The 21,057-nt window shown below is 38.5% G+C and overlaps 2 long non-coding RNA genes across 2 annotated transcripts; one reads left to right on the top strand and one right to left on the bottom strand.

Annotated features, from left to right (window-relative positions):
- Positions 1-7,348: 7,348 nt before the first annotated feature.
- Positions 7,349-13,231, bottom strand: LOC102151167. The gene is made up of 3 exons (XR_005384179.1): positions 13,105-13,231; positions 8,680-9,972; positions 7,349-7,554 (listed from the first exon to the last, which is right to left on the bottom strand). It is a non-coding gene; the product is annotated as an uncharacterized LOC102151167 (long non-coding RNA).
- Positions 13,232-13,316: 85 nt separating this feature from the next.
- Positions 13,317-18,594, top strand: LOC111094076. Its single transcript, XR_005384178.1, has 3 exons — positions 13,317-13,576; positions 14,897-14,930; positions 15,315-18,594. It is a non-coding gene; the product is annotated as an uncharacterized LOC111094076 (long non-coding RNA).
- Positions 18,595-21,057: the final 2,463 nt, after the last annotated feature.

Raw genomic sequence — 21,057 nt, 5'->3', positions numbered from 1 at the left:
GGCACCAGAATCCAAGAAGAGCCCAGTGATGCTCACCTCTCTATATTCTCTTCCCACACTCAATCTGGCAGATCTTCTTAATCAGTCGGACACTGAGGAAATGACACTATGTGATTTCTGAGGTGAAGACAAAAGACAAGGTAACTCCTATCTCTTTCTTTCTTGGATCATTCACTCTGGGGAAGTCAGAGGCCATGTCATGAGGACATCAAGCAGTCCTATGGAGAGGTCCACATGGGAAGGAACTGAAGACTCCTGCCAATCATGGCACCAATGTGCCACCATGAGAGTGCACCATCTTGAAGTGAACCCTCTAGTCCCAGTCATGCCATCAGATGACTATTGCCCTGGCTGACATCTTGATTACAACCACATGAGACATGCCAAGCCAGAACTACCTAACTAAGCTGCTCCTGAATTCCTGATCCATAGAAAATGTGTGATACGATGAATGTTTATTGTTGGTTTAAACCAATATATTTTGGTACTTTGTTATGCAGCAGTAAATTAATGCAGACATTATAAGAAACAATCCTAATACCCTATTTGCTACTATAACAATAATGCTATTTATCAAGGGTATTGTCTATGAGTTTTGGCAAGTTAGTTGACTTTGGTACACCTCAGCTTTTTTCCTGCCAAAATGTGGATAGCATTAACTGGAATAATAGGTATAGCTAGTTTAAGAATGAAATGGAGTCATAGATAGCATATAGTAGAAGCTCAGTAAGTATCATTCATCATTATTATTTGCTGTTATTTGTTATGACTATTATTTTTCGAATTTTAATTTTAACCAAATCTACTTCTGCTCCCGTTTTTCAAAATCAATTAGCAACACAATGATCCTGTCAGTCAAAACACCAGAAACCTGGGTATTATCCTTGACTGACTTAATTCTCATTCCTTACCTCTAATCAATCATTGTATTCTAATGATTATATCATACTGAGTACTTTCAGACTATTTTCCTTATCTCATGCATTAGTTCAGGCCTCCATCAACTCTCATCTGGACTATTAAATAGATTCCTAAATTGTTTCCTGCTTCTAATCTTATTCCTTTTTTTTTTTTTTCAAAGATGTTATTTATTTATTCATGAGAGACAGAGAGAGAGAGGCAGAGACACAGGCAGAGGGAGAAGCAAGCTCTCTGCAGGAGCCTGGTGTGGGACTCAATCCTGGACCCCAGGATCACGCCTGGAGTCAAAGGCAGACACTCAACCGCTGAGCCACCTAGGGTCCCTAATCTTATTCCTTTTAAAACTGTTTCTGGGGCAGCCGGGGTGGCTCAGCAGTTTACTGCCGCCTTCAGCCCAGGGCGTGATCCTGGAGACCCATGATCAAGACGTTGGGGCTCAATCTCACGACCCAGAGACCGTGAGCTGAGCCGAAATCAAGAGTTGGACACTTAAACAACTGAACCACTCTGACACCCTGGTGGGTTCAGGTTTTGATCACAGAACATTGATTTTGATGATTGTAGGTGAGAATTGAATCATGTGACAAGGTAACATATGGAGGCATTCACACACCAAGAGCTAGACATAAAAGGCTCTGCACAAAAATAAATGGTTAAAGAACACATAGACACCTTTTCCACTCAGTCCTGGCACAGCAAGATCTGCATCCCTTAGCATATACTCTCATGCTAACATTATCTAAACCCCAGAGAAATACTTTTCCTTGTCTAAACCTCTGTGACTTTGAAACCAAAAGAGACAATCCTGTCCAAATGCCATGAAGGTTTGTGAGTTGTACCCTATCGATTTCAGAAATAGGTGTTATTTCAGTATGGAGGATTCAAGAGGCAAAATCATTGAAGGAAGAGAAAATACAAATTACTTATCGTGACAAATCCTTCCTCTGAAGATGAATGCAATAGTTTCTTACATAATGAAGAATTATTCTCTAAGAAGGCTGAGCATCCGTTTTCTCATTTGCCTTTCTGGATCTGGAGGTTCTCTTGAATTAGCTCAATATTTGAAACAATTGTACATGACAGCTGAATAAAATTTTGCAATGTTGATTAATTAATATTACTGTTAAATTTATATATACATGTTTAGAACATAATAGGCATATAACATGATACTGAATCTTTCTATTGCCAATCAGATGGACAGTGAAAACTAAATTTTTAACTAGCTTTTAGTGTATTTTATTTAAAAATTAATAATGTTTAAATAAAATTGTTAATTTTAATTTTTTTAAAGATTTCATTTATTTACTCATGAGAGACAGAGAGGCAGAGACATAGGCAGAGGAAGAGGCAGGCTCCCCACAAGGAGCCTAATGTGGGACTCGATCCTGGGACTCTGGGATCATGCACTGAGCTGAAGGCTGACGCTCAACTACTGAGTCACCCAGGTGTCCCAGAAAATAGCATTTTTAAAAACATGTCTGGAAAAGTAATGATCACATCAACTTAAATTTACACATTTTGATAAAAGCGATGTAAATTTTGTACATTTTAAAGATTACATTTTATTTTAATCCCTATTTAAAATAATTACTTTCAATAGAAGACAAATTATGTAAAAATCTTGATTGTAACAATATAGTAAGTGATTTCACAAAAATGGTCAAGAAAAAGAAATAATTTACGAACTCTAGATTTTTTCCCTTATACATCTAAATATGATTGGTCCTTCTAGAGAATATATAGAGAGGTGCAATACTAATTAAAGTCAGACATTGTTGATATTTTGCAAAACCATGGCTTTGCATACTTTAAAATATTTTGGTGTTCAGGGGAGCCACACTGGGTTGAGCCTCCGACTTTTAGTTTCTGCTCAGTTCATCATCTCCAAGTCATAGAATTGAGCCGCCTGTTGGGCTCCATGCTCTGCCTGAGTTTCCCTCTCCCTCTGCCCCTGCCCACTTCTCTACCTCTCTCTCTCTCTCTCTCAAATAAATAAATCTTTAAAAAAATTTTAACAATATTTTGTTATTCAGGTGTACTTGTCAAAGTAGAAAGATAATATACATACATATGTGTGTGTGTATGTAATACGTGTACAGAGAGAGAGAACAAGTGATTATGGACGAGGCAGCTTACTCTTACCTGGGGCCCTCTACCTATCTCCTGAAACACTATTCTCTCTTTAGGGAGTAGTGCCTGTGACTTCACTTTGAAATTTTATCCCCTCCATAGTATTGGCCATAGTCTAGAGTCACCAATGGCTCCTCCTTTGCTTTCTGACCAAATATACACAATAATCCTAATTCTGACCTTTCCCTGCCACTCTTAGGAAAAAAACATCCACAGGCCTTTATTCCGGGAGCAAACTGTTGGATAGCCACATGGGAGGCGGAGGGGAATCCAACAGATCCTACTGCTCCAAGTCAGGTCTTTCAACAATTATCATCACGAAGTGTCTAGGCTCTTCTATTTTTTCCTATTGATTGACAATGAACTTGGGGTTTCCTTAGGAAAATCTATTCTTACCCTTGAAATATCATGAAGTGGCTCTCTCCCATGTGTGTTTTGGCCACTGTTTCTCCGTCTTATTTCTCTGCTAATCTGATGCTACCAATGTTCTATTTTCCAGGAATTCTTTAACTCTTTTTTATCTGCTGCCTACAGCCCTTCTAGATTTCTGGTGTCATGAATTACAGCTTTTAAAATATCTATCCTGACATTCCAATTGGCATGTGCACAGGAAGGAAAATCATTGCTTGTATTTAGCATGTCATCTTAATTCCAATACGCTTGCTGACATTTTTCATCTCCTTGCCTGGAGCTTGTGAGCTTTAGCGATACCAAGATGCTGGTGTTTTCTACACATACACTGCTGTGTCTTGCTTCTGTGCCTTCAGTCCGGTGGTTTTCTCTTTCTCACTCAAAAACTCTTACCACCTTTCTTCATCTGGTGAACTCTTACTTATCCTTCAAAACTCAACCCCAAGCACTCTTTTCTCCAGGAAAGAACTAACCAACTAACTAAATAAATAAAAAAGATTTCTGAGACAAGTCACTTTGGATTAAGACCCTCCCCCTTTGTCTAACATCTGTATATAACATATCTCTGAGGTTGCCAGATAAAATATTTGGGGAACACTTCTACTAAAAAATTGTCTATTGTTGATCTGAAATTCAAATTTAGCTAGGCATCCTGTTTTTGTTTTTGTTTTCCGAATCTGGCTACACTAAATATTTCCTCACTTGTTATACTGTATGGAATTTATCTGCTTGCATGTGTACCTCTCCCTTGGGTACTGGGGGTTTCTTACAGGAAGGAACCATGTCTTTTTTTTTTGGTGGGGAGGTGGTGGGGTGAGAGTGTGGCACTGAAACCATATCTTTTTTTTTTTTTAATCTCTGTATCCTTAGTAGCTGACACACTGTGTGACACACTAGGTTATAGTCATTAGACTCTTTGGGTGGCAAGTAATAAAAACAACAAACTCAAGCCCAGTTAAGCAATGAAGAATTTATTGTAAGGAGAATTCCTGGGCAGCTGGCTTCAGGAAGCATGTGGAACTCATTACTCTTTTCGTCTCATCTCTGGTTCTCTCAACTCTCAGAATTCTCTCTTCTCTAATTGCTATGGCTTTCTCTGCTACTCAGCACATGGGGAGAATGGCTACATGATACTCTAGAATGGTTAGATCTCCTCCATTCAAGAGATGGACAGTAATTTCTCTTAATCCCAGTTCCAATTCCAGGGCAAGAGACTCTTCCAATCAGCTGAGTCTCAGAAGTGAGGATCATGTACTAGAAGAGGGCCTACCTGTGCCCCTATGGTTTGATAGAGAGTTTTGATAGTTGGAGGGTAGGAAGACCCTGAAAAGTTTTCTACTACATTAATTATAGTTCTGCAGAAAACAGAACCAGTAGGATGTGTCTGTATATATATGTCTACACAGATCAGTCTTTGCTCTATTTGAACCTTGAATTGATAGGATGAAGCCCACCCACATTGCAAAGGGCTTACTGGAAGTCCACAGGTTCAGATGTTAATCTCATCCAAAACCATCTTTACAGAAACATCCAGAATATTATTTGACCATCTATCTGGGCATCCATGGTCCAGTCAAGTTGAGACATAAAAATTTTTTTGAGACATAAAATTAATGACACATTATAGATGCTCAATAAACATTTACTGAGTTGAATAATTTTTGTTGTTTATGATGTTTAAACAGTGTTATTTCTGTGAATATTCTCAGAGGAATTGTGATTTCAGGATCTCAGAACCAAGGAATAGCTAGGACTTCTCATGAGCCCTGGTTTGTTTTATCCAATAAACCCTGAACCATGTAACTGATCATATTTCTCTGTGTTGGCTCTAAAATGTTGGAGCTGGATTAGTTTTTCTAACAAACATGCAGCACTCTACAAAGCATTATGCCTGCTAAGCTCTATCTACATATTATCTTTAAGACAACACTCATTTCTTCTTCTTTTTAAGAATAGTCTCTCTGCCCAGTGTGGGGCTGAAACTCACAACCCCAAGACCAAGTTCTGCAGGCTCTACCAACTAAGCCAGCCAGGTGCCTACTTTTTCACTTCTTTTTTTTTAAATAAAGATTTTATTTATTTATTCATGAGAGACACACAGATAGAGAGGCTAGACACAGACAGAGGGAGAAGCAGGCTCCATGCATGGAGCCTGATGTGGGACTCGATCCCGGGTCTCCAGGATTGCGCCCTGGGCCAAAGGCAGGCACCAAACCGCTGCACCACCCAGGGATCCCCATACTTTTTCACTTCTTAATTGCCTCTCTAATTTTTTTTTGTTTGTTTATTTTTCAACTTAACTATAGTCAACATGCTGTACATTACATCTCCAGAACTTATTTACTTTATAACTGGAAATCTATACTACCTTCACCCATGTCACCCACCTCCCCACTTCCCACTTCTGGCAATCACCAATCTCTGTGTCTATGAGTTTGGTTTTTTTCAGATTCCACATATAAGTGACATCATACCATATTTGTCTTTCTCTAACTTATTTCACTTAGCAAAATGCCCTCAAATTCCATCCATGGTGTTGCAGGTTGCAGAATTTCCTTCTTTGTTATGGCTGAATAACTTTCATGGCTAAATATATATCACATTTTCTTTATTTATTCATCCATCAAAGGACTGACTCTTAGGTATTTCCATGTCTTGGCTATTGTGAATAATGTTACAGTGAGCATAGGGATGTGTACATATTCTTAAGATAGCTATTTCATTTCCTTCAGATAAACACCTAGAAGTAGAATTGCTGGATCATATGGTAGTTCTATTTTTAATTGTCTGAGGAACCTCCATACTGTTTTCTATAGCAGCTGCACCAATTTGCATTCCCACCAGCAGTGCACAAGGGTTCCCCTCACTAATTTGTTTTCCAGCTTATTTTATTTAACAGGACTGTATGGAAAGAATACGAATTAGTAAAGAAAAGAAGCAAACATTTGCAATACTCTTGATATACTTTTCATAGAGCAAAGACCAACTTCAATTTGCATGATCTAAAATGAGCAGTGTGTATATTAAGAATCATCATAGGATCTGATCCCCACATCCCTTCCATTATTGGATTCATGTTTATAGTTTTAGAAGAAATTCAGCACCTATCAATCTCTTATCTTTCAAAGCATAACGTGAGTCAGGTGCTCAATGCTGCAATATGTTGTTAAAATACCTCTAGGCACTTTCTTTTTTTCAACCAGCTTAAAATGCTCTTCTTTTACCATCTTAAAACTTAGGCTGTTTTTCCTGTGGTTTTTAAAAACGTTGACTTCTAGGGATGCCTGGGTGGCTCAGTGGTTGGGTGGCTGCCTTTGGCTCAGGTCGTGATCTCTGGATCTAGGATCGAGTACCACATCAAGCTCCTGCAAAGGGCCTGCTTCTCCCTCTGCCTATGTCTCTGCCTCTCTGTGTCTCTCATGAATAAATAGATAAATCTTTAAAAATAAATAAATAAAAACATTAACTTCTAGAAGAGGCTCTTTGTCTAGTGGTGGCAGGGCTGAATAGTAAGGCAAAGTAAGAAAGAGTTGTTGAAAGCCAAGACAGAGCCAGGAGAAAGGTCTTTGTAGGATAACTGAATTTGTGCAATAAGCATGGCTGGCCTTAGAATTTTCCCAAACAGTCTGGAAAGTCTCCTTAAGACAGAACATGAAAGACTCCTAACTCTGGGAAACGAACTAGGGGTGGTGGAAGGGGAGGAGGCGGGGGGGGGGTGGAGGTGAATGGGTGACGGGCACTGAGGGGGGCATTTGACGGGATGAGCACCGGGTGTTATTCTGGTTGGCAAATTGAACACCAATAAAAAATAAATTTATTTTAAAAAAAGAAAGACTCCTTAATTATGCTGCTATATAATTAAGTTTGGGAGGTTACATTGAAACCACTCTATTTTTGATAATTGAAGCAATAGAAGCTTTATTATTATACTTAATTCTGAGAGTTGAGGCTTTCCACCTCAGGTTCATTCAGTGTCCTGCAAGCAGTTTTGGGTGTAGCAGCTTTTAGGGGTAGGAAGAGGCCAGAGGATGGTGTCTATTTCCTTTTCTTTTCTGTCACCTCCTTTCCCTGGTAAGGAAAATAGTCATCCTAAAACAAGAGAAGCCTTCATAAATAATGTAGAATTTCATTATAAAGTTAGCACTACCTATTTCAGTTATGCCAAATAATTGCCAAAAGAAACAGGAGAAAAAAATCTTGGTAATTTTACCATGGAGAGAGTATCTTTGTCATTTTTAATTTAAGAAGCTAACAATTAAAAGATGAAAAGTATATATGGGCTATATGTATTTTACCCCAAAGTATAATAAATAGCATTAAAAAAGAGCAGAGCCTTTAGGAAGGTTTTAAACTGGGTTGGGTGTGTATCTCCACAAATATTTAATAGAGTATTGCTTTATTGTCTCTGTTCTTCCATGAAATGCGTGCTGCGAAAGAACGGGAATAGCCAGGACCAAGATGCCAACTGCTAACACTGGGCAGTAGGGAGGGATTTGGGCTTGGAAGATGGTCACTGGGGGGTGGGTGCATCCAAGCTGAGGCCATACAGGTGGTGACAGCCTGAGAAACAGGGGACCTCAGAGAAGGAAGGAGTAAGAGAAAGTAGAGATGCTAGGAAGTAAGCCATGCAATTTGGAGGTGGAACAGGGCAAGAAGAAATAAAGCAGCAAGAATGGCTCAGAAAGGTCTTTCTTACTCTAGTTTTCCCCCAGTTCTGGTATTTTCATGAAATTACTATGAAAGTGGGGCACCCAGGTGGCTCAGTCTTTTAAGTAGCTCACTCTTGATTTCCGCTCAGGTCCTGATCAGGGTCCCCAGTCCAGCCCTCAGTGGGGCTGCTTGCTCAGGGGGGAGTCTGCTTGTCTCCCTCTCCCTCTGCCCCTTGCCCCTGCTCATGCACACACACACACTCTCTCTAAAATAAGTAAATAAGGGGATCCCTGGGTGGCGCAGGGTTTGGCGCCTGCCTTTGGCCCAGGGCGCGATCCTAGAGACCTGGGATCGAATCCCACATCGGGCTCCCGGTGCATGGAGCCTGCTTCTCCCTCTGCCTGTGTCTCTGCCTCTCTCTCTCTGTGACTATCATTAAAAAAATAAAATAAAAAGTAAATAAATCTTTTAAAAAATAATTACTATGAAAGCTGCAGGGCCCTCAGCGCAGTAGCAGTGGAAATCCCTGCTCCTCAACTCTTTCTGTTCTTATCAGTGTCTTACCTGTTGGTAACCCATCCATGAGCAAGTTGTGCCCAAGGCCTTTGAGAAGGAGACTGAACATAGCTGGACAGTAGTCTGGAGGAACTCCAGTTTTTATCAAGAGCAATTCCTGGGGACGCCTGGGTGGCTCAGTGGTTGAGCATCTGCCTTTGGCTCAGGGCCTGACTCTGCACACATCAGAACTTCAGAGAAGGGCTGAGCACAGCACTCTATAGTCCTGGTACAGTAAAACTAAATTTTTCTCTCTCCTTGCTGTCTTCTAAGTTGGTGGTTTTGTTTTTGGTCTTGTTTTTGGTTTTGGTTTCTGATTTATTTCTTGGCTTTAAAAAAATGAATTGTAAAGCTTTGCCTTTCTCATAGTTCTACCCAATTCTTGATGTTTCTCTATCAGAGGCCTTTATTGCAGTGCCCAGCAAGTAAAAAAATAAAAAAAAAAAAGATGACTTCAATCTGTTGTGTATTATTCCTCTAGGATTAATTCGCAATACGATGGGCAATGACATATCACATTTGGTGTTCTGAAGATCAGTTTGTCATCAAAGAATCTGTCAATCCCCTACACTGGGCATCTTGGGGCCCAACCTTAAAAAAATTTGAAATTGTATAATAATTTTATGTATAAAAAGATAGGTAGTAGCATGCAAGTTTTGATACTTAGTAGTAAAATAAGACCTACGAATTCACCACTTAAAGTAAGCATGAAGCACCAGTACTGTTGCATCAAACTATGTTCAATTTATCAAGATTGTCTTCGTGGATCACGCTTTTGCTGTTGCAAGTCAAAAGTCATCACTGAACTCCGGGTGACCTAGGTTTTCTTCTATATCATCTTCACATTTTATGGATTTGCATTTTATATTTAGGCCTATGATTCATTTTGAGTTAATTTTTGTGAAAGATCTGAAGGCCGTGTCTAGATTCATTTTTTTCTTTTTGCATTTGGGAGTCTGGTCATTCTTGCACCATCTACTGCAAAGATTGTCTTTTCTCCATCGAGTTGCTTTTGGTCTTTTGTCAAAGATCACTTGACCATGTTTTCATGGATCTATTTCTGGGCCCTCTATTCTGTTCCACTGATCTATTTGTCTATTTTTTCACCCATGCCATACTGACTTGATTACTATAGCATAACAGTATGTCACCAAGCTGGATAGTGTCAATTATCCCACTTTGTTCTTCAGTATTGTCTTGGTTATGCTGGGAATTTTCTCTTTCCATATGAACTTTAGATATTCACTTTAGTTGATATCCACAAAATAACTTGCTGGGATTTTAATTGGGATCGAGGTGAATCTATGGATTAAATTGGGAAGAACTGTTATCTTTAAAAAAAAATTTATTTATTTTTGAGAGAGAGACAGAGAGACAGAGAGAGCACAAACAGGGGCAGAGGCAGAGGGAGAGGGAAAATCAGGCTCTCCACTAAGTGGGGAGCCCAATGTGGGGCTTGATACCAGGACACCAGTATTATGACCTGAGCTGAAGGTAGATGCCTTAACCAGCCGAGGCACCCAGGAACCCTGGGAAGAATTGACATCTTAACAGTATTGAGTCTTCATATCCATGAGCTTGGCCTAACTCTCCATGTATATACATTGATTTTTCTTTTTTTCATCAGAAGTTTGAGTCTTCTTCATGTAGATCTGAAATATATTTTGTTTGGGTTTTACCTAAGTATTTCCTTTTTTGAGAGGTACTAATGCAAATAGTGTTGTGTTTTTAATTTGAAATTCCAATTATTTTTTCTGCTTTTTAGGAACTTGATTGATGTTTGTATACTAACTTTGGTTCCTGCACTATTGCTATAATAACTTATTAGTTCTAGGAGGTTTTATTCTTTGGGATTCTTTGGGTTGATTCTTTGGGATTCTCCACATAAACAATCATGTTTCTGTAAACAAAGATCATTATATTTCTTTCTTCCCAACCAGTATACCTTTTATTTACTTTTCTTGTCTTATTTCATTAGCAAGGACTTTTAATATGTTGCTGTATAGGAGTGATAAGAGGGAATATTCTTGTCACGCTTCTGATTTTAGTGGAAAATCATCTGGTTTTTCACCATTAAGTAAGATGTTAGCTATAGGGTTTTTGTTGATGTTCTTTATCAAGCTTAGGAAGTTCTGCTCTATCTCTCACTTTCTGAGAGTGTTTTTTTTTTTTTTTTTACACCGTACGTGTTAGATTTTTTAAAGACATTCTTTCTAGATTTATTGATTATGATCATATCATTTTTTCTTCTTTTTTTAAAAAAAGATTTTTATTTATTAGAGGGGGGGGGTGCAGAGGCAGAAACAGGCTCCATACAGGGAGCCTGACGTGGACTTGATCCCGGGCCTCCAGGATCAGGCCCTGGGTTGAAGTCGGCGCCAAACCGCTGAGCCACCTGGGCTGCCCTAATTTATTTCTTAAATGTTTGGTAGAACATTTGATGAACCCTCTGTGCCTGTCACTTTCTGTTTTAGAAAGTTACTAATTATTGATTCAATATCTTCAATAGATAGAGTTTTCCGAATTTGTATTATTATCCCCCTTTTTTTCTAAGTTACTTTGCCTGAAAGCATTTCAATTTTATTGATCTTTTCAAAGAAACTGCTTTTATTTTTATTGATTTCTCTATTGAGTTTTTGTTTTAAGTTTCACTGTTTTCAGCTCTACTTTTTATTATTTCTTTTCTTATGCTTACATTGTATTTAATTTGCTCTCCTTTTCTAGGTTCCTAAGGTTGGAAACTTAGATTATTGATTTTTGATCTTTCTTCTTTTCTAATATATCCATACAATGCTATAAATTACCCTTTAAGAACTGCTTTCCCTGAAATCAAAAATTTTGGTAAATTGCATTTTCACTTTCATTTATTTCCAAATATTTAAAAATTTCTTTTGAGATTTCTTTGATTTACATGTTATTTAGAAATATGGTGATAATCTCTATATATTTGGAGGGTTTTTTTTTACTTCTCTTTCTGTTATTGATTTCTACCTTAATTTTACTGTGGTCTGAGAACATACTTTGTCTGATTTCTATTATACATTTTTTTAAGTAGCCCAGGAAGTAGTCTATCTTAGTGAATGTTCCATGTGGGCTTGCTGTTGTTAGATGAGATTTTCTATAGGTGTCCATTAGATCTAGTTTATTGATGGTTCTATTGAGTTCAGCTGTGTCCTACTGATGTTTGGCCTGCTGGATTTGTCAAATAGTGATACAGTGGTAGTGGAGTCTCCAACTACAATAGTGGGTTGTCTACCTCTCCTTGCAATTCTATCAGTTTTTGCCTCACATATTTGGACACTATGCTGTTAGGCACATACATAGTAAAGATTGTTATATTTCTTGGAGTATTGACCTCTTTATCATTATGCAATGGTCTTCTCTATCCCAAATAACCATCTTTATTTGGAGGCCTGCTCTGTCTGAAATTGATAGAGCTACTTTTGCTTTGTCTTGATCAGTGTTAACATGGTATATCTTTTTTTGTGTCCTTACTTTAATCTATGTCTTTATATTTAAAGAGGATTTCTTATAGATAACACATGAGTCTCATTTTTTAATCCACTCTGACAGTCTCTGTCTTTTAATTGATGTATTTAAACCATTGACACTTCAAGTGTTTGTTGATAATAGTTGAATCATTATCTACCATATTCATTACTATTGTCTGTTGCCCTTATTACTTTTTTTTCTTTTGTCTTTCACTTTTTTCTCCTCTCTGGTTTTATTTATTTTTTATTTTTAAAAGATTTTATTTATTTATTCATCAGAGACACAGAGAGAGACAGAGGCAGAGACATAGGCAGAGGGAGAAGCAGGCTCCTCACAGGGAGCCTGATGTGGGACTCGATCCCTGGACTGGGATCATTCCCTGAGCTGAAGGCAGATGCTCAACCACTGAGCTACCCAGACATCCCTCTTCTCTGGTTTTAATTGGGCATTTTGTGTAATTATATTTTTTGCTCCTCTGTTAGTATATCATTTGTACTTCTCTATAAAAAAAATTTAGTGGTTGCCATAGGGTTCTCATTCACTAAGTCCATTTTCAGATAACACTATTTTGCTTCACATGTAGTACAAGTATCTTATAACATAGTATTCCAATTCTTCCCTCCCATCCTTTATAACATTGCTGTCATTCATTTCACTTATCCATAAGCTATAATCATCCAATATATTGTGGCTGTTATAATTTTGAACAAAGTGGGACTCCTGGGTGGGTCAGCAGTTGAGCATCTGCCTTCAGCTCATGGCATGACCCCAGGATCTGGGATCGAGTCCTACATTGGGCTCCCTGTGGAAGCCTGCTTCTCCCTCTGCCTCTGTCTCTCCGTGTTTTTCATGAATAAATAAATAAATTTTTAAAAAAGATAATTTTTGAACAAACCATTACCCATTAGCTCAATTATGAATAAGAAAAATAAAATATTTTACCCTCATTTATTCCTTCTCTGATACTCTTCCTTTCTTACTTTAGATCTGAGTTTCTGACCTGTATACTTCATCTTATTTCTGAAGAACTTTTACCAGTTTTTGTAAGATAGGTCAGCTGGCAACAATTCTAGAATATAGAATATTCCAGAATATAGAATATTCTGGATATAGAATTCTAGGTTGCTAGTCTTTTTTTCTTTCAACACTTTAAATATTTCATGTTATTCTCATCTTGCTAGCATGGTTTCTGAAAAGTCTTATGTAATACTTACCCTTCTTCTACAAATAAGGTGTCTCCTCTCCAGCTTCTTTGAAGATTTCCTCTTTGTTTTTTATTTTCTGCAGTTTGAATATGATATACTTAGGTATACCTAGGTATACTTTTATCCTCCTTGGTGTCCTGTGAATTTCCTGGATCATGGTTTGGTGTTTGTCATTACTTTTGGAAAGCTCTCATCTTAATATAATTAAGGTACAGTGTTATATTCACTTCAGCCATTATTGGTTAGAATTTTTCTTCTCCTCCATTCTCTCTTTTTCCTCCTTCTAGTGTTCTTATCGAGTACATAATACAGCTTTTTTACGTTCTCCTGCTGTTCTAGGATAGTCTGTTCCTTTTTCTTTCTTTTTTTGGTTTTGTTTTTCAGCTTGGGAAGTCTCTAGTGACATATCTTCAATTTCAGTGATTCTTTCCTCAACCATGTCTAATCTACTAATGAGTCCATCAAAGACATACTTCATTTCTGTTTTAATGTTTTTAATTTCTAGAATTTCCTTTTTTAAAATATATTTTATTTATTTATTTGAGAGAGAGAGCATGAGTGGGTGGGGGCAGCGGACAAGGGAGCGGCAGGCTTCCTACCCAGCAGGGGCTCCATCCCAGGATCCTCACCTGAGCTAATGGCAGACACTTAACCAACTGAGCTACCCAGGGGCCCTTCTAGCATTTCCTTTTGATTCTTTCTTAGATTTTCCAACTCTCTGCTTACATTGTCCATCTATTTTTGTATAAAGCCCACTTTTCCCATTAAAGTCCTTAGCGTCTTGGGATGCCTGGGTGGCTCAGTGGTTGGGCGTCTGCCTTTGGCTCAGGTTGTGATCCTGGAGTCCCGGGATCGAGTCCCACATCGGGCTCCCTGCATGGAGCCTGCTTCTCTCTCTGCCTGTGTCTCTGCCTCTCTCTCTCTTTGTGTCTCTCATGAATAAATTAATAAAATCTTTTAAAAAATAAGGTCTTTAGCATCTTAATCACAGTTATTTTAAAATCTTAGTCTTGTAATTCTCAAATCTCTATCATACATGAGTTTGTTTCTGATGCTTGCTTTGTCTCTTCAAAATTTGTTTTTTGTCTTTTAGCATGCCTCATAATTTTTTTTTTTTTTGCCAGAAGTCAGACATTATGTATAGGATAAAAAGAAGTGAGGTAGATAGGACTTTAGTGTGAAGTTTTATGTTTATCTGCTATCGGCTGTGTGTGTTATTTGGTGTAGCTGCGGTGTCAGTGGCTAAAATTTCCTCTTGTGTCCTTGTTTTTGTCTTTCCTGCTGTCTTCAGATTTTTACTAGAGACTTCTTCCCTTTTAGAGTCTGAGATTTACAGGTCTTATCGTTGTAGTTCCCTATTATTATACACAGTACTATTGATGTGGTAGTCAGGTGTGGTAGATGGAAAGCCCCCAATAATCCTATGATTGTATCTTATTGTTTATGTGCCTCTGACTGAGACCTCCACAAGAATCTCAAGTATTGTTGTTGTTGTGTTGCGTGTTTGTTCTTTTTTTTCTACCCCTTAGGTGTGACAGGAAGACTAGAAGTGGCTGGAACTGGGTATGTCCTCTCTCCCCATATCATTTAGGCTCTGACCAAATCCATGTTGGTTAAGATCTGGCAAAATCGTTTTCCTTGAGAGCAGGCATTTGTTAAGGAGACCAGAATGCTCTGGGAATACTTCAAAATAGCTAGTTTCCCTCTCCTCCTGCTAGAAGCATGAGGGAAATATTTTCAGATTTTCACCCTGAGAACCTGATGGGGCTCCTGAAGGAAAAACTGGGAGGGGTCCTCCAAAGACTGGGTCCTCAGGGGATTCTATCTCAATGCTCAGACCCCAACAATTAGTCAATCGACTTTTAAGTTTTCATACTATTTGCTAGTTCCAGTGGTCATTTCTGCTCTGGGTATCCTGTGATTCTCTGTATTTACCTTTCTGTCCAGTTTTCAGGGTAAGGGGTTGTTCTGGATATCAAGTCTGAGGAATCTAAGGACAATTGTTGATTTTCACATTCTTGCTGTGAGGACAGGAGAGACAACTTCTGCACTCTTTACATGTTGGACCAGAAACCACCTACCACCTTCTTTTGTACAACTGTGAGCTGAAAACATTTTGCACTTTTTAAATGGTTGAAAAGAACCAAAAGAGACTATTATTTTATAACTAGAAAAAATTACATGAATATCAAGTTTTAGGACTCATCATTAAATTTTATTGGAATACAGCCATGCTCATTTATTTATACGCTGCTTATGGGTGCTTTCATGCTGCACAGGCAATTTGAATAGTTTTGACAGAGACCTTAAGACCCACAATGCCCCAAACATTTATTATCTGGCTCTATCCAGAGGAAAAAAAAAATCCAATCCCTGCTCCCTGTCTCTTAATATTTCTTTATATTTTTTAATCTCCTTTTCTCTCTGTGCTACATTCTCAGTAATTGTGTTAGATTTACTTTCCAGTTTACTATGACCTCCTTAGCCACATCTAATTTGCTGATTTAGTCATCATTTTTCCCCTTTTCTTCAACAATTTCATTTAAAATTTCTAGCATGGTATTTTATTCTTTTTCTGATCTATACTACAGGTTTTGATCATCTCTTATTGCTTACTCATTTTTGTGATACCATCTTTCAGTGCATGAGGCATTTCATGTATTTTCATTTTATATTCTGTATCTGATAATTCTGTTGTATGAATCTTATGAGGTCTAAATTGGATATTGCTGCTTCTGCCACTGATGCTGGTTCATTTCCTTATGTATTTGATGATCTTTGATTGTGAGCTCAGATTTAGTAGATCAAGCCTGTGATCCTACCTTAAGGGTCTGTCCAGAGAGGGTTTCATTCTGCTGTAAACCAGGAGATGACTGTCACCTGGAGCATGAGAGCCTTCTTTCAATTTCTCTGACTTAATCTGAGAGTCTCAGGTCCAATTCTTCAGTCTTTCTCTGTTGACCCAAGACTTTTTCCCCCTTAATTCCAGCATCAGTATTGGCAATTAAATGGGTAACTGTCTTCGGGCATACCTGGCTTCCCCATGTGCATGCTCCTCCCATTTTTGTAAATAAAGTTTTTTATTCTTTTGGTCATTCGGACTTTCCTGTAATCTCAGCAAAATGATAAAATAATTTTTTTTCCTGTGCAATCTCACAGTTTTATAAAAGGAGGGTTTCCTGGTTATCTAATCTGCCATGTTGCTAGGGTGGGAGTCCTATCCAGTTCTTTATTTTACCCTCATGACTAATTATGGTCTCTACTTGCTGGTTTATCTCCTTCCCCAGACCAGGTAAGGGAATTGTTTTCTATACTCTCTACTTTCCCCTTTCTTTTGTGACAGCCCCGTGCCTCCCCTTGTCTTCATTTTATCCCCTTGACAGATACCCAAACTTGGAGTCGACAATGACAGTATCTTCTCTTTGACCAAGGAGACACTCATTCCTTGGTTTCTTGTCAAGGACAGAATTTAGTAGTGACTCTTTTCAAGCACCTTGGGTCTCCTGCCTCCCATTTCTAAACATATCCAGCCTCTATTCTCAGCCCTAACGCACTTAAACATGATCTCTTTGTTGGCATGGTTTAGTTTTTATTTACTGATGTCATTATTTCAGGTCCCTCCTGTGAAACTGCAATGTTCTTTATTGCTCTTTGGGATCCCAGAGTATGGCTTAAAGCTAAATGCTTTTCTTCCTCAGTTTACATCACTGCCCACATATCGCTCTGTCATTTTTAGATTGATTAGTTCCTTCTGCAGTTGTTGCCATTAGTTATGAATGGCTTTAGAAGAACAGATGGGGCATATGAAAATACTCTGTAAACTATAAAGGCCTGCACAATGCTGAGGATGATTTTGGGATGAGTATAGTTAAGGCTTCAGCTGAGGCAAGTGCATCTGACTTTGATTATTTCGAAAAACTGTCTTAAAGGCTTCTGAAGCTGAAGTGGTCTCCACAGGAAGAGATGTCTGAGTCTTTCCAGGGGGTAAAAGAACATCCTATTTAGGAACATGCACTTAGGAAATGTGGTGTGGAAGAGTAGGATGAATTAGAGTGCTAGTGGACAATCTGGATGGGAAACTTCCAGAAGCTATGTTAATTCAAAATGATGAATTAACCATGACAGCCAGGCTATGGTTCCAGGGCTAAAACTAGTAAGAGGTAGGTTTCTGATGCGTATGCTGCATACAGGAACTAAACCCCAGGGATAGAGCCAATAGAGCCTTGGCCTAGGATTCTAGAGAATTTTTTTTTCCTGATGAAAAAAATTGCTTGCTGTACTGTCATTTGATGAAACCAGTTCCTTGTTATAAGGTTGCCTTCCAGCTCAAATTCCGGGATTTTATCATCATTACCAGTTGACATAGCTTTGTCTGATTGAAACACTAGGACTTGATTAATGGTTTGCTTTGTTTCTCTTAATTCCCTGGGTTCTAATTCCCATTTTTCTGTGTTCCTGACTTGCATGCAGTCAGTCCCTGAAGGTGATGTTGGAAAAAGAAGACACAGCCTCCTTTTCCTCCAGGATGTAATTCCACTTATTCCATTATACAGTATATACCCAAGTCCCGAAACCTCCCGACAGAAGCACAGCTGGACTTTGCAGTTTTGTTCCTGAGGCTCATCACTGATAACATGGGGCTTTGTCCCTTATGTTTCCCATAGCACTTCTCAGGTACTTCATCAGAAGGAACTCCAGAACTTTTGGATAGTGTTCCTCACACACACAAAAAGCATAATTGTAATTCCTAGTATTAGAAACATTTCAGAATATTATAATAAATTGCTCCATTTGTCTTTCAACCTTTAAGTCCTAGATTTAAGGGCACAATGCAAAGCCTTCTTTGTGCATTCTATGGATCACCCCAACTTGCCGTTACAAATGTTATTTCTTTTAACTTCTGATGGACTCCTGGCTGATTCATTCTCAAGAGCCAGTGTAGGAATTCTCACTAAATAGCCCGATGCATGGCCTACCATTTACACTCCTCGTCTTCCTTCATGATATCAAGGTTGCTGTCCTGGTCTAGATAAAGGCTCCCTAGTTCCTGAGATCCTAGAAAATGAATCCGTTGTTGTATTCACGTTTGAGAATGGGAAATCTACTCACATGGGAAATCTGCAACTATTCCTGCACCTGGATGCCTAGGTCCAGGACTGGGAATTGCCCCCACACCACCTGATTAGGATCTCCCATTTTGTAAAGCTCTTTGGTAGTAAGGCTACATCCTCCCTCCATTTCTGTTCCTGTCTCTATTCATCTGTCCTTCCAAGTCCTCCAAATATGGCTTCAGAAAGAAAAATCTCTTATTGAAGATCTGGCTTTCAGTATTTACTTCCAGCTAAGGCTTGTTTCTCACCCAACTAGACTATAAGCTTCCTCTTACTGATAGGAACTGTGCCTTTTTCTGTTTGGAGTTCAGAAACTACAACAGTGCCTGGCATACAGTTATTGCGGTCTCCTTCAGTGACTAAATGAATTAATGATTTCTTCTAATGGACACTGAGTGAATGCGATGCACTTTTCTATTATTTTTTATCTCTTAATATTACTGAGACTGACTTCTAAATTCTCTCGAGTACAGCCCATCTCTAAAACTATATTTAGGGTCACCTGAGTGGCTCAGTTGATCCTGACTCTTGATTTCAGCTCAGGTCTTGATCTCAGTGTTTTGAGTTCAAGCCTCATGCTGGGCTCCACACTGGGCATGGAAAAACTTAACAAAGAAAAAGGTAAAACAATATTTGGGCAGAGTTCTGAATTATATTTAGATATCCCAGCCCTATATTTTCTTTTTTTAAAGGAATCAGCCCTACATGATTGATTCAATTGTGTTGTGTACATTTTTCAACTGCTTTTGTATATAGGCAATTCTTGTTTCATTTGCTAGATTCCCACCATCCCCCATCTCCAGTAGTTTACCTGGAAGAAGGAATACATCTCTGCATTATTTTGTTCAGCTCTTATCACTGGCTTGACTACAGAATACCTGCTGAGCAAATGTGGAGATCCCTAGGTAGGACAACAGCTATGTGGGTAACAAATCAGACAACCACACTGGGAAAATGAGATTCTAGGCAGAGCTCAAGAAGATTAAATGCAGAAAGATAAAAAAGAAAAAAAGAAAAAGGAAAAAGAAAAATGTACTAGGTACAAAATGGGGAAGTTGAGGACAGCACAGATGAAGACTTTGAGCTCATTTCAACACTGTGTTGTCTTTGGGCTCTTTTTGTTTGGTTGGTTTTTTTTTTTTTTTTTTTTTTGGTTTTGTTTTTTTAAACATTTTTAAACCCCAGGCTCATTTGCAAAATAGGAGTAACTCATTCAAATATGTTTTAGGTGCTTATTATGTGCCAGTCACTATTTTAGGCAGTGGGACACAACCATGGGCAATATGAAGTGCCCCTCCTCATTGAGCTTACATTCTAGAAGTAGAGAAATAACAGATACTTATATTAGCCAGCAATGTAGGCTTTGAGAAAACACAGAGTACTCATATAAATCAATTAAAATAGTACCTGGCATTCCAACAGCCAAAAGGTAGAAAAAGCTGAACTTTCATTAACTGATGAGTGAATAGACAAAATGTGGTCTATCCACACAATGCAACATTATCCACGCATAAATAGGAATGAAGTGCTGACACATATTTGAACACGGATGAACCTTGGACATTATGCTAAGTTACAAAGGCAGATACAAAAGGTCACTTATAGTATGATTCCATTTGTAGAAAATATCCATAAGAGGCCAATCCAGAAAGCAGATTAGTGGTTGCCAGGGCCTAGAAGAAGGGGTATGGGGTTTGGTAATGGGTATGGGGTTTCCTTTTGGGATGATGAAAGTATTCTGGAACTAGATAGTGATGATGATAATCCCACAAAATTATAAATGTACTGAATGTCACTAATGGTAAGTTTTATGTAATGGGTATTTTATCACATTAAAAAGAAATAGTAGGGCAGCCCAGATGGCTCAGTGGTTTAGCGCCGCCTGCAGCCCAGGGCCTGATCCTAGAGACCCGGGATCGAGTCCCACATCGGGCTTCCTGCATGGAGCCTGCTTCTCCCTCTCCCTGTGTCTCTGCCTCTGTCTAGTCTCATGAATAAATAAATAAATCTTAAAAAAAAAAATAAAAAAAAAATAAAAAGAAATAGTATCCGGCATGATATAAGCATTCAATAAAGCTTATTTATTTTTTATAGCAAAACATCACACATCTCTCAAGTAGAAAATAACCTAGGAGCGCCTACGTGGTTCAGTTGGTTAAGCATTTGCCTTCAGCTCAGGCCATGATCTCGGGGTCCTGGGATGGAGCATCTCATTGGGCTCCCTGCTCTGCAGGGAGTCTGCTTCTCCCTTTGCCTGCTGCTCCCCCTTCTTGTGCTCTCTTTCTCAACCAAATAAATCTTAAAGAAAAAAGAAAACAGAAAATTGCCTATGTAAAATAAATTATTAAATAAAGTTTTAATCATTGGAATGCTATGCAGCCTTTGAAGAGAGTCAACATGGTCTGTTGAATACGAACATGGAGAGATGTCCAAATTATAGTGAGAAAAATAAAGACCTGCAGATGAGTGTACATGGTAGGATTATATACGTGCACATACACACACACACACACGTGTATGTCTGGAAAACAACTGGACTGGAAGCATACACATGAGAAAAACGAGAATGGTGGTTTCCT

Source organism: Canis lupus, chromosome 35 (assembly GCF_011100685.1).
Source record: "Canis lupus familiaris isolate Mischka breed German Shepherd chromosome 35, alternate assembly UU_Cfam_GSD_1.0, whole genome shotgun sequence".
Taxonomy (NCBI): domain Eukaryota; kingdom Metazoa; phylum Chordata; class Mammalia; order Carnivora; family Canidae; genus Canis; species Canis lupus.
The sequence above is the reverse complement of the archived record's forward strand: the minus strand, read 5'-3'. Positions and strand labels throughout refer to the sequence as shown.